The sequence below is a fragment of the Lepisosteus oculatus genome, chromosome 14 (assembly GCF_040954835.1).
Source record: "Lepisosteus oculatus isolate fLepOcu1 chromosome 14, fLepOcu1.hap2, whole genome shotgun sequence".
In the NCBI taxonomy this organism is placed as follows: domain Eukaryota; kingdom Metazoa; phylum Chordata; class Actinopteri; order Semionotiformes; family Lepisosteidae; genus Lepisosteus; species Lepisosteus oculatus.
Window position 1 is genome coordinate 24,640,786 of NC_090709.1, and position 12,416 is coordinate 24,653,201.

General features: G+C 39.7%; 1 non-coding gene across 1 annotated transcript; it reads left to right on the forward strand.

Moving 5' to 3' along the window:
- The first annotated feature begins 12,344 nt into the window (after nucleotides 1–12,344).
- Nucleotides 12,345–12,416, forward strand: trnaa-cgc (transfer RNA alanine (anticodon CGC)). Its single transcript has one exon. It is a non-coding gene; the product is annotated as a tRNA-Ala (tRNA).

Genomic DNA, 12,416 nt, shown 5'->3' on the forward strand with positions numbered 1-12,416 from the left:
TGAGCTGATGTACAGTATGTGCCCATTTCTCAAAAATTAAATATCATCTGAACTGATTTTTTCTATTTTAAATGCTTTCCTACTCTTTTAATATTTCAGTTAAATCTTGAAGTACTTTCCATTGATATTAATCCTAGTCCCGATGAACGATTCTGGGACATGGTGTACCTTGAATAATGTTCTTATAGGTTTTAGTTTGGAAAAGTGCGCTCTCCAGAAGCTACCGAAACCTCCAATGGTCGCACAAAGCTTAATGCAATAGCAACGTTTGGGGTTGAAAAAGAATATTACTTGCTATGAATACGAACACTGTTACAGGAGGCGCGTAAGGACTATTTTAGCTCAGATCATCAATTTATCTTACATTTCTACTCCATTAATATCGCTATTGAGTGCTAAAGGTAGGTCCTGGCAATACTTCATGAGATCTTCTTAAGAAAACTTAAAAAAATAGATTTCCAGTGCTGAACAAAAAGTAAAAAATATCGATTATGTGCAACTGATAAAATCTCTCTTCCAGGGATGTTGTAGCCACATGCAAATTACTTTATCAGCTTTAAAAGTTTCTTTTGCATTTATAAGACGATCAGCATGACACTCAAAACATACCTGTATTCAGTAAGCGCTGAGTCTGCTGGCTGAGCAAGTTGCCTCCTCTACACACAATAGCAGCCCTGAAGCTAAGATAAATGAAGAGAAATTGCTTTTATTGGGCACTTTTCATATCCGATGAGCTTGACATCTCCCAAGGGCGATGGAGTTTTTTTGCGACACTGCTTTTCCCTTTTTTCTTCTTTCTGTACTCTGATGGGAAAAAAAAAAACAAGAAATCATGTAAGGGAAAAATGTATTTTTTTTCATGGAGAAAACCTGCACCAGGAAATGTTTTGTTTTGAAGAAGTGATTTAACATGATACATGACCTAATTTACTGGAGTAAATGCTCACACTGCAAGGTCTGCTTTACTACAAGAGAGAAGTAGAGTGAAAGATGTCATAATTTCACTGCGTTGTTCAAGAAAACATCTTTTTCTTTGAATTCTAAATCAATCAGAATTTCAAAGTGACACACAAACCCTTTGTCTGTATTAAAGAGATGATATTTTAAAACTGATAAAAATGTAGAAAACACGTTTCTCACTTAGAAATTTTAGATGGGATGGTGTATTACTAGTTGCAGCGCTGAACTTACCATGGTGCAATTCAGTTACATGATTGGCCAGTGGTTTAATGGATAACGCGTCTGATTTTGCATCATGAGATTGTAGGTTCGACTTCTACCGGGTTCGTGTGTTTTTAAATCAGGCTACTCAGAAATAGATGTCCATTATGTGAATGAACCGCACCTGAAAGCAAACGTTGGTCAGGTTTCCTTCTTTCCAGCATGAAATAGCAAATCGTTACAAAAAGCACCAGCTAATGTCCAATAGCGTTAGTCATTTTAATTAACATGAATATACTGTAAGGTCTTGGTACATGGGATTGGATTTCATCCACAATTTAAAAAAGGGCAAATTATATTTACAGGCTTCAGACACTTTTTAATACAAAAGTGACCTAAAACTCTGTAACTTTCAGGTTAGTTTGAACCTGTAATGAAAAAGGGGCCTGAAACTTCCATTCTGTGATGTAACTGTCTCTAAAGTCGGACGTGATGTTTCACGGATGTGTAGTGTGCCCTTTCTCTTGTCGTGTTCAAAATGACTTGCTGTGTAATTTCCTGAATGCGTGTTCTGTACTGCTCTGTTATTTCATTTAGATTATCTATGTGGTGTACAGATAAAACCAAACTGCATGGTATAATTTCCGGGTTCGGCACCAGCTGAACCTGAACATACATCAGCCAATCTCGACATGATTTGAACACACAACCTTCTGATGTGGTATCAGATGCACTACCGTTGCACCACAAGGTCACTCCCTGTAAGTGCTTTTAATTCCCCCAAGGAGAAAAATCAGCGTCCCTGAAAAAGATTTTTTTTTCATTCTCTCCTGTGAGAAGCGTCGCTCTTCCAACGAGGGTCTCTTCTTCCCAGACCACAGATTATTCTTCCTGTCTGGCTCTCATACAGAGAACAGACACACTGTCTCCACTAATGTGTTTACTACATCTATAGATCTGACCCCCTTACAGCCCTGATATTCCTGGACAGGATCCCATATTGAGCAGTATTTCTCGCGTTGTGAACTTACAGTGTGTACACAATGTACTTTATACATAAAGTAAGTGTTTTTGTAACTCTTGGACGTTTTGTGAAAATATTACTGGCATGTCAAAATCGCCCCCTCAACTGAACAGTTCCACCCCCCTCAGTTTTGGATAAAAGGTTTGGATAAAAAGTTTTTGAACACTTTCACTTACTTAACTTGAGCTGTAAAAAATAGTTGTACTTTGTCAATGGTCAGATAACTATACTAACCCCGAATTCACAGTTACTACATCAGACTGTTTGATGTGCAGGGGGCTATCCATCCAGGAACAGCACGTTACATAGTGTCTATGTTTTGGGGTGTCAACATTATTATGACCTTATTTGCTCAGGTGGACCAATGGCTTGCAGTAGTTTATCCTTATACTTACAATCGTTATATAACTAGGACTGTAGTTATAGAAGTTTGTACTTTCTGTTGGTTTTACAATGATTTCTTAATGATTCAGATCCTCGTTACCGTTGATGTTGTTGAAAAAATGAACACATATGGTTGATACTCCAGGCAAAAATAATCACGTGAGTTCTGATGAACGTGGAACTGTTCTTTATCACTAAATACCAGATTGCTTGTCGTTATCTTCTAACATGAAATACTAATCAGTGGCATGCTTACGAGAATTCACTTGGATGGTTGCAACGGCTCCGTTTAAACCAAAATATCACTGCCCCCCTCAGGATTTCAGACCCCCCCCCTACAGATCATTCCCCTGGCGCCAGTCCTGGGTATAATGATGAACATAGCTGCCTTGCAAGCAGTGAATCCGGGTGTGATTCCCACCTGACCCATCGACAAACCTTTTCCAATGAATCTTTGATCGATTTAAAAAAGTCTTGAAGCTGGTAGGCTAGGGAAGAAGCACTGTTTGAGTGCACTGAGGAAAATGTGCTACTGTGCTGTGCTGCTCCAGTAGCGCAATTGGTCAGGTTGTGGTGCTTTTATAGTGGAGTTATACCGAGGTTGTGAGCTCAATCATCACGTGGAGTAGGTTCCGTTTTCAGCTGCAGAAACGTGCTGTTGAATTTATGTCGGTTCTTGTGTTACTTTTTCCTCTCAATGGAGCTGTATTAATGCAGGCACACCTGCTTCCATGTCAAGTTATTTTATCATTGCTCACAAACCAACACACTGCAGACACCTCTGATATTGTCACTGTTTGTGGGCCACATGTTCCTGCTGTCAGCCTACCATGATCATACACCTATAGAAATATTATTGCTGTAGTACAGGAGTGAAGAAACGAAATGAAAGCACACCAAGTTTAAAAAGGTCAAAATGTGTCAAAGCCCTTCCTCGAGGAGGATGGGGTTCAAACCTACTTGTGCAGAGTATCATGTACTAAGAGGAGAGTGCTTTAACCACTAGGCCACCTCCATACACACTTTATCCCCCTCCGGACATGAGTTGGCCTCTTTCCCCATACTCAAGGGTAATTTTCCTCTTCCACCTACAATTTCAACATTTACCTTGTGAGATGTCAAACCACAGAGCCTGTGCTGCGCTTCAGTGTTAGCTGTAGTGGACAGCCCATTGAACATAAAAAGCATATTGAACTCCTTTGACATAAGCCATTTCTCATCACTTGCTCAGCGAGCAGGCTCAGCGCACACTGAATGCAGGTGTCTCAGAGCAATTGAGATGTGTCCAAGTGGCTGTAAAAGGGATATCTGATGCCAATGCCATGGCTTAGTTCTCTGGTTGGAGTATTCTCGGTCGCATTTAATGGCAACGTCATGGCAACGTCAGCTCAAACCACCAAATGGAGACGGGCGTGCCGACAAGCTGACCCTGCTGATGCAGGATTAACACTAGGATGCGAGAATGCTGTGGCTTAGTTGGTTAAAGCGCCTGCCTAATAAACAGGAGATCCTGGGGTTGAGTCCCAGTGGTGCCTGTCTTGCCACACAGTTTATCATTATGGACAGCAACATGCTTCTACATTAAATTTAATGGAAGTGTTCATTTAATTTTTGGAGCAACTTGTTTTTAAAAAAATCCATACAAATTGCAAAAGATAAAATACTCATCTGTTTTGTCAGTGCAGAGGAATTACTGCCAGCTGGCAAGGAAACGAAAACGATTTTTTTGTCTTTAGCCAAAAACCTGTGAATGTAGAAGAAAGGTGATGTGCGTTAGTTTCTATGGCACAGTCAGTCAGCGTATCCTTCAGTTAAACATAGTCCCCAGAGACGCATTTCAAATTAATCCGACCTCAACACCGTCTCCCCTAAATGTGATGGGATTTCTTTGGATGTCCTTAAGCATCCTGATAGTTGCAGAGATTTCAAACTTTTGGCACAAGTCAAACTACAAGAAGTTAATAATTGAGCGCCTAAGTCAATATCACGGGAATGTGACTATGTAAACTTAAATAGTATTCAAAATATTGCAATTTTGTTGTAGTTTAAAAAGATATTTTAGCTGGGGATCCTCAAATGATGAGGGTAGAAAAGAGAACTATTCGACACCATCAGGAGTGCTTAACGTGATAAAAGTGTTTTTTAATCACAAAGTGAAAATAGTGAATTTGTCTTTCACTTAGGCGTTCATCAAAAGCTCATTAAACAATGAAAGAGGCTCGTGTTCCGAATTCTCTTCGTGTCTCATTGTCTTGCTTTGATTTTTAAAATGTACACTGTTGGCTATTCACTCTTCCTAACACAATTAAAGAGCCGAGTTTAGTTCAGAGGTAAAGCATCTCATGCATCGTTTTCTATCACCAGCATCTCCACTCTGGATTTCTTTTTAAGCGCGATATCTTTTCTGTGATTTCTTTCGTTTGAATTCCCTCATGTGTGAATTTCAGCGCGACACATAAACTCGTTTGTCTGTTTTAAAGAGATGCAATTTTTAAAACAGACAAAATGAAAGACTGTTTAACTAAATACACATAGAAAACGTACACCTAATTGACAAAATTTGGACTGGGGCGATTTATTATTGTAGCGGCGCAAGCTCATAGTGGTGCACTTGAGGAATGCGGTACAAGGGCCAGTGGTGCATTGGATAACGCATCAGATTACGGATCAGGAGACTATAGGATCGTAATGCTCTTAAACCCAGTACCATAACCGTAGTGTGTTCAGTCCTACACAACCTTTCTATCGACTGAATAAGCCTCCTGTTCCATCTCCATCTTCTTCCCACACATTCCGGCTATTTCAGCACCGTTATTGTTGGACCACAGTCACAGATACGTAAGGGACACTATTCTGAAGAACCGTCTTAAATAAATAACGTTGCAAAAGGTAACAATAAGGGTTTCTTAATGTAACCTTTCATTTGGCTGTACAATACAATTTTCTGTACCCTCAAAAAACTAAAAAAAAAATATTACTGCTTTCTCCTGAGAAACACAAGTTTAGTGTCAAATCACAATAAATAATACAACAAATATACTAAATTAACACCCAGATATGACAACACACAGCTATGACAGAACAAATTGAAGACTTAAAAGCCCTTTAAATTTTTATTTCCTTAATTTCCATTCTCTTCCCTCCCCAGGATAACTGAAAACTAACTATAATAAAGACTGTATATGCATTACTTGTAATACAGCTACTAATAAAGATATACATGGAAGTTAATTATTAATAAATAACACTTTTATTAATAAATACGTGTTAATATTTATATATATATTTATAAATATTTGTGGTGTCTGGAAAGCAATTTTAGTTAAATATAATAATAATTTTCAAGCAAGTGGTGCATAACCTTGTTACTTAATGAGTACATTATTTCCATTACAAGACAGTTCTAATGTGATCAATTGTTCTGCTTAGTCCGCTACTGAGTTGCTTAAAACCTATGAAGAGGTGGTTTAAGCTAGACTCCTAATGCAGTAACATCTAACGGGCAGCAGCTGTTATTTTAGGTTTGTTGCAATTGAGAACAGGTTTAGTACAGAGTTGCTGACAAATTTCAGCGGAGTTTATTGAATATAAGTTTATTGCAATTGACCCATTGTAGCTACCAATCAGCAGCAAGGAAAAACAAACTTCACTTGTGCCTGTCAAAAAAAAGGAAACAGAGTAGTAGTTTATGTGGTAATTTCAGGTACTGTACAATGTAAGAACTAATGTTAACTACTCCCATAGTAATGCGTGGGGTCCTATCAATAGAAAAAAACAATTGTTGTAACCCGAAAATACAACAAACACAAAACAAGAAGTCTTCCCGGAACCTAGGTAAATCCCGGTAATTGTCTAACAACTACGAAAAAAAAAACAAACAAACGCAACAATTTCAAAAGAAAAAGAACATTAAAAACAAATCTGGGGAACAACAAAAACACAGAGTCTAATGCGAGAGCTTTTTCAAGTCTTCAGTGCTCCTCTCGTCTCAGTAGACCTCTCTCATATATTTGTGTACAGGTCAGCTGGAGATACACAGCTGATGGTAATTTAAGTAGGGAGCTGCGTCAGCATGCATGGGCTTCAAAGGAAAAAGTCAAGGTTTATTCCATGCTGAAAAGAGAAGGAAACACAATGTTTCAGCTGCGGAGCCTTATTTGATTGTGACTCGAAGTAAACCTTTACTTCTTCGTTTGATGTTAATTTATCTTCATCAGATACCTGATAGTATCTAAACTTAACAGTTGCTTTCAGTAGCTAAAGACACTAGGTGAGGCTTGAACTCACAACCTCGGCATGACTCCGCTGTGCACTACTGTATAAGTACCGCACGCTGACCGATTGCGCCACTGGAACTGTGCACGGTGCGCAGGAACAGGGTGAAAACGGTTTCGGTTGTGGATCCATCTATACATGGGGAACACTGAAATAGCAAGGAAAATACAAGAAAAGAAACTGAAAGAATTGTGCTAACAGCAAAGGGGGACGGAGGGAGGTGGTCGGACAAGTAAATCAGCCTGGCAGATTATTTGTATCGACATTTTTTGAGTCAATCAGCAAACAGATTTCTCTTCATGTGCCTTAAACTGTGCAGTTTGTATCTTCGTTGTAGATAGGTTTCTTCAGAAGTCCAGTAAACTGACAATAATGGAGAACTAGCTGACGCACCCCGTCGTGAAGACCCTCTGTAAGGTGATTACACGTTTCATTTTCAAGTCGCCTCCTTTACACGCAATTGCAGCCCGGACACTGAGAGAAAGCAGGAGAAATGGCTTCAATTTCAATGTGAAAGCGCAGTACAGGCTCGATGGCTTCACATCTCCCATCAATCAAATAAAATTGCAGTAAAGCGATCTAAATATGACTCTGAAGTACTGGGAAAGATTATTATTTTGAGCGTGCCTCCCAGGGTCTGCTACGAGGCTGAAGTTACAGTAGCTTCTTATTCACCAGCTTCTTATGCGTGTTTTTCGTTCCACCTTAAATGGTGCTGCTGTGATGTTATGTCACCTTTCGCCTGTAGATGGCTCTCTTCAATCAGTACTAATCCGGCTGGAATACTGTAGACATCTTCACTGAAAGGGAATATCCAAATAGCGACTGTCCAAATTATATTTTTGTATGGAATATATTTCAGAAAATCGCAAACCAATTTTAAAAACTCACCACAACACGGACTTACACTGGGAAAAGGTGATTGCACTTTCTGCTTATTGCTACAGCCTTCCCCCCGATTATGAAAATGTCTCACAGTTCTGACACCGCCGTGTGAAAGACAATGTAACAGACTATCAAAATCCTGAAGTACAAGAAATTTTAATGCACCAGATTTTTTAAATATGACCCTCTGATCCTGGCATGTCAGAATACATTTCGAAAAAGTATGGCACGAATTGCACGAATTGCAATGGCACAAATTGTTGAGAATATCACTGACCTTGCCGATATTTGCAGGGGATACGAGTGTTTTGCACATGTTGAACTACGACACGTCAAAATTGAGCTCCTTAGTCAATATCACCGGGAATGTCCAATAATGACGAACATCAGTAGCTTCAAGGAAATTTAGACTCGCACATGGAGTTTTATCTTCGAATGGAGGTTGGGAGAATTCATTTATACTCTCGTTGCTCATTAGCTAAACTATTTAAAAAATATATGACACAGATTTGTTCGAGAAAATTGTAATTGCCTTAAAGAGAGTCTTCTTGAAGATGTGCACCAGCTAGCTCTCCACTGTCAATTGACAGGACTTGAGAAGAAACTGTTCTCATACAACCAACATACAAATTACACATCTTAAGGAACATGAAGAGAAATCCGTGTACTAAATAACATAAAACTGTCGCTGCAACTTATCACCAAGCTGTTTTATGTGTCTGACCACCTCTTTCCTACTTTGCAGCGAGCACAAATCTTTCTGTTTCTTCATCGCTATTTTACTGTCTCTTTCCCCCATGTGGAGATGGATCCACAGCCGAAACTTTAGGTCAGTTCCTGTTATTCTGTCTGATTGAAAGAGCTTTATTAAAGGCACTCCCATCTCTGCAGGAAAGTTATTGCTGCTCTCAACACAATATACTGCAACCAAATATAGCGATACTGTCACTGCCTGTGGGCCACGTGTTCCTGCTGTCAGTCTATTATGTCATGTTCATCCACACCCAGAAACATTACTGCTGGAGCACAAGAGTTATATAGGTGCAGTCCATAGAGCAAGAATCTCTTAATCTCAGAACTGTGGGTTCAGCCCCCACATTGGGTCCCTCTGTGTCAATTTCATCCCCCCAATCCTTCTAGCATGACCTGATGGCGTAACAGTGATACCCAGTATCCAGCGTAATTCAGCTTTCTTTCCACTTGATTCAGATTTTGATCTGAAATCATCGGCCGAACAAGAGTTTGTCTAAATCGAGGGAGATCTGCTCACAAGCAAGTATTAAACACTTCAGCATTTACTGTTCGAATACCACAGTTTGTCAAAACACTGCCGCTTCTTAAACTAATAAGTAACGGTTTTTGAGCACGCATTGTATTGTTAATGCTTATATTAAAAAAGCATAAATTCACATAGTGGAATTTGGACTGAACAAAGTAGTCCAGCCCCTTTACAACATTACATACCCACTGATTAAAGCTTAAAACTACAGCAGCAGGAGTAACAATAATGACAACAACATGTTTGGAGTTCGGCATTTCATTTATTCTGCGGAAACATCGTATCGGAATGAACTGCCCGAGATAAAAGAGTAATTGCGGCTTCAGATCGTTTTTACAGAGCATTGCGTTGTTCTGTTCATGCTGACTACAGGCTTTAGATTTGTCATTTACTGCAGGCGTTGCTTTTCCAGGTTTTTCTGAAATTCCTCGCATTTGAGCCAGCACTAAAACATTTCATTCCCGTCGCTGAATACATCGTGGAAACGGTATTTGCAACGGAATGCTGTCACACATGAAACCTTTTTGTTATTCGGTTCTGAAGTTTGAAAATGAAAATAAAACGGGGGTCAATTCATAGGCTTGAAAGAAGACCAAGCAGCATAAAAACCCGCGAATTCTCACAAAGGCTGCACCTTTCTTCTGCTGCTTTTATAAATCTGCCTTAAACATTTGAATGCATACCTTACTGCTGCTAATCACATTCACGTGTTTACGAAGCTTTTTTCTGTCCGTTATGTTTTTGCTAAGCAGTTTCTCCGTTTTCCTCGTACTGTGATTGTCAGCGAGCACAACAAGACTGAAACAGTGTAAAGGCAGGTAAAAAAGACAGGGTAAAACGCCTGATTGTCGGGAGTGGGATTTGAACCCGTGCGTCTATTTGGAGAGTGAAACACAAAGCTTAAAAGACACGAAGTTGTGAATTTGCTGTTTTAAACTGCTCGACTGTCCTGAAAAAAATGTGTGCTGATTGCTTCTTTCTTACCAAAAACCCAAACACATTGAAAATCTGCCTCTACCATACATGTCAAAAGCTCACTCCCCATCATTTCTATCCCTTTATTTCATTCTTTTGATGCATGTTTTTGCACATAACCTGTTACCTTTTTGTTGTTTTGCACACTGCCTGTTGTTGTTTTTTGCACATCGGCTGTTGTCTCTGTCTTTCTTTTGTTATACAATTGTATTGTTGTTGTGTTTTTTTTCTTTGTACTACTTATGTCCGAGAGCTAGCTAAATAGCATTTCGTTATACCTTATACCTGTGTATGAGTATAATGACAATAAACTTGAACTTGAACTTGACATAGTCTTGCAGGCAGTATATTATTTTATCGTTTACTCGTTTAAAAAAACACGGTCTTCTCATTCCTAAGTCAGATTTTTAGTGCTTTCGAACGTTACTTCCAACCTGGACTGACAGCTCACCAGATCTGTTTGTGATCAGACCATGGAGTCAGGGGCTGTACCAAGCGCACGTTCCTTCCCAATGCTGAGGCGATCATTCAGAAGATGGGTGTGAAGAGAGACAAGCTTTGTCGACTGAAAAACAAGGCAGGATATGCACGGATACTAATCACTGGCGATAGTTATGTTCTCTTACTATTGAGACTCCTACATTGCAAGTTTTTTTGAAGACTTCGAAATAGGCACAGGTGGGGTTTGATAAAACGATCGTCGATTTACGAGACTGACGCCTTACCACTTGGCCACCGCACCTTCGAAAAAACATGGGAATAATGTTGTTCAAATTATTTTTTTTCTGAATCTGGTTTACATCGCCTGGAGGTAGCAACAACAATAAAAGGGATACTTAACAAGGCGATACACTGTAGCAGTGTGACTCCAACAGATGCTCCTGAAGAGGCTGGAGGTTTAAGCCAGCTCCTTAGAGCGCTCGGCCGTGTTACTCTCAACAGCGGCTCTTCAGCTCTTGTTGTTTGACCTAGTGGTTTTATGAGGCGTGGAAATGACCGCAACTTCGTTTTCTGAGATGCTTTCTCTCACGTGGTGAAATCTCGACCTCTTTGGCATCTCTGGCTATAGTTCTTCTGTAGAGCACCTCTGCTTATAGTGCCCTTGAAGTCATTTTATTTTTACAGGAAGACGCATTCCCTAACAATCTCTCCTGTTTTAGAAATGCTTCATAAGGCGTGTTTGATTCAACGGACAAACAGTATACTAATTGTACAATGCAGATCTATGCAGCATTCGTACTGGATTTGACTGGGATTCTGAAATACTTCTTGAAAAGGTATTCAGATTTGAGAACCTATAATAAAAACACAGACCTGAAACTCCCTAGCTTCCAATCCTTTACTCTTCCTTTACTCTCGTAGTTTTCAAAACGACCTCCGTTGTCGGGCGCAGTTAAAGTGGAACTGGCCTGACTGCACAGGAAAGTACGGAATGCTAAAATGTTTCTACGGCTCAAAATGTCCCTTTAGACCCTCGTCATGTCTCTGTGAGGAACGGGTAGGTAGAGAGGTTTAATAGATGCTTATGATGTTTCACACGGGGTGTTACCTGTTGTAGTGTTTCAAAAGATGTGTTAGCGGACCACAGATTATCTTGAAAAGATTTGGGTTTGCACTGGCTGGGATTAAAAAACTGACTCAATTATTTGGAAGGCGCCTGTACCACCAACGCACTCCCGAGAAGCACCTGCAAATTATCACAATCCTCTCTCTCACCTACAAAGTTATGGAGACACAGACATCCAATGAAAGCTTAAGGCTCCACTCTTTTGTTGTGATGTCATTTTAATAAATATTAGCTTTGACAAGGTGTCATTTTTGCCTCTTAAAGTTAAAGTCTGCTCCTTTCTTCCTGGTATAGAAAGAACTAAAAGTAAATTATTCAGCTCTACCGCCTGTGTGCATTGACAAGACATCTCAAAAGGTCATATTAAATAAGAACACGATCCTTCCTGTTACCATTCCTGTGGTTGGGGCGTTGTTTCACCCTTTTACGTTAAATCATCAGTACTGCTGTTTTTCTATGCATAGTTTAATCAAGAGCACTTAAAAGATGCAAATAGGTTTCAAATAAAATAGAATTGAAGGACAGTCGAGTAAGGAGGTAGAAAAAAAAGCACTCCCCCGTCTGGGAATCAACCACCGTCGCCCATGTAACTGGATGCAAAAATAACAGATTAATTTGTGCCCAGCCTCTTGAAGCTTCGATGCGATTATTTTTCCTTCCTTATTTTTTCATTCCTATGAATTTACTCTGTAGTAGAAGAAACGCGAAAGTGGGAAACTGTAGGCATTCTTCGTGAGTGGTGTGATCAGTGAGCATTTGCACATCTCTAAGTCTGTTCCATAAACTTTTTCATCGGGGATGTAGCTCAGTGGTAGAGCGCATGCTTCGCATGTATGAGGTCCCAGGTTCAATCCCTGGCATCTCCA